Source organism: Hipposideros armiger, unplaced genomic scaffold (genome assembly GCF_001890085.2).
Source record: "Hipposideros armiger isolate ML-2016 unplaced genomic scaffold, ASM189008v1 scaffold_561, whole genome shotgun sequence".
Lineage (NCBI taxonomy): Eukaryota > Metazoa > Chordata > Mammalia > Chiroptera > Hipposideridae > Hipposideros > Hipposideros armiger.
Genome location: NW_017731911.1, coordinates 661,274 through 662,819, shown reverse-complemented (window position 1 = coordinate 662,819; position 1,546 = coordinate 661,274). Strand labels below are relative to the sequence as shown.

Below are 1,546 nucleotides of genomic sequence, written 5' to 3'. Positions count from 1 at the left end.
GCTGCTCTCGCTGGCTGCCAGCTGCTGGCCGCTCACACTGGCTGCCAGCCACTCACGGTAGCTCACGGCAGCCCACTGCGGCAGGGGCTGCAGCCTACGCCATCGCTGGCCACTCACGGCAGCCCAGCTCCAGGTCGAGCTGTTATTCACAATCTTAGCTGTAGAGGGCACTGCGTCATTGGCCCGCATGGGAACCAAACCAGTGGCCGTGCTCCCAAGCCAACTCTTAACCAACTGAGTCATTCAGCCCAGATTACCCTATTTTTAAGGCCAGCAGTTTGGCCATAGAGACACTCATATGTCAGCTAGAACTTGAGGTTTTTTTGAAGAGAATATTTAACTTCCCATCTTGCTCTGGTCCAGAAATTTTAACACATGGGTTGACTAAGTTCCATTGCCCACACTGATGCCCCCGGGGTGGGGCCTTGACCCTGAAGGCTGAGCCTTATCTCTAGCCTGCTGACCTGCCCAGGGCCAGGGTAGGACTCGTGTCCAGGATAGGGGGGTCAGTCCTGGCTGAGGAGTCATGTGTATATGTGTGGCTGCATTAACTGGGTGCTCTCTTTCTCCTGGAGCACACATGGACTCCATTTCATCCTTCTGCATGGATTCAGAAGGGAATGGAAGCTTCCTTTGCTCTGCCTCCTGCTCCCTGTGCGACCGTGGGCAAGTCACTTGTGCTCTCAGGGCCTCAGTTTCCTCCTCTGGAAAGTGAGCAAGCCAGTTAGACCAAACTAACTTTAGGGTCCTATGATGTGATGTAGGCAAGACGGTTGCCCCTGGTTTGATTATTGCTGTCCCTCAGAGGGCCCGGTGCAACAAGATTATGTGACAGAATGAGAAGCTGAAGGAGGGTAGTCTTGAAAGGCCTCCGGCATTCAGAGCACAGTATAGAATCAGTAAAGAATGTTTCAGAGCCTCAGCCACTTGCTCAGCACTTTAAAAAGAAATCAAATGTATGCATGCAGGGCAAGGAAAAAGACAAGTCAGGGGAGGGAGAAAAAGTCACTGCTGAGGTAGTGACCCCACCCAGGAAAAGTGACTAACCTAGCCCATGGTGGCTTTTCTGTCGTGTGTGGCTGGCTCTCTTTGCAGGCCGCAGACTCGGAGATGCTGACCCTGTGGGAGGGACCAGCAGCTGGCTAAGGCCACTGGGGAGGCCTGGGACTGGGGTGGACCTCTAGCCTCCCTGTGGGTGCCTCTCAGGAGGCTGCCTGGCCTCAGCAAGGGCTGGGGATGGAGCTGGGGCGGGGCAGGTGGGTGGGGCAGCTCTGGAGGAGTCAAAGGGAAGTGAATGGCTAGGGTGGGGCAGGCCAGTCGGAGAAGCAGAGCCTAGAAAGCAGAAGTGGAAGCAAAGCTGCGGAAGGGTGAGAGTGGGCTGGGTGTTGGCTGGCCAGGACCCTCTTTGGTGGGCAGGTGAGGGCTGGCTGCCAAGGTCTGGAAATAGACTCACATTTCTGGAAGCTGCTTTGTCCAGGACCAGGTCTGGCAGCCTGCTGTTCTGACAGCTCTCTGCCAGGCTCCAGGTACATTATCTGACGGGAGC

General features: G+C 55.7%; 1 protein-coding gene across 8 annotated transcripts in view; it reads left to right on the top strand.

Moving 5' to 3' along the window:
* The window catches only part of CAPG (capping actin protein, gelsolin like), a 24,859-nt gene that overhangs the window by 2,512 nt on the left and 20,801 nt on the right, over positions 1–1,546 (top strand). Inside the window, exon 1 of one of the 8 annotated variants that reach the window (XM_019623764.1) lies at positions 1,304–1,367. The exons of 3 other annotated variants lie outside the window; for them this stretch is intronic. The gene's annotated coding sequence lies outside the window, so the exon portion shown is untranslated. Of the gene's footprint in view, positions 1–1,303; positions 1,368–1,396; positions 1,417–1,457; positions 1,527–1,546 lie in introns of those variants that run through there. 4 more of the 8 variants (XM_019623767.1, XM_019623765.1, XM_019623769.1 and 1 more) reach the window with 4 other exon arrangements.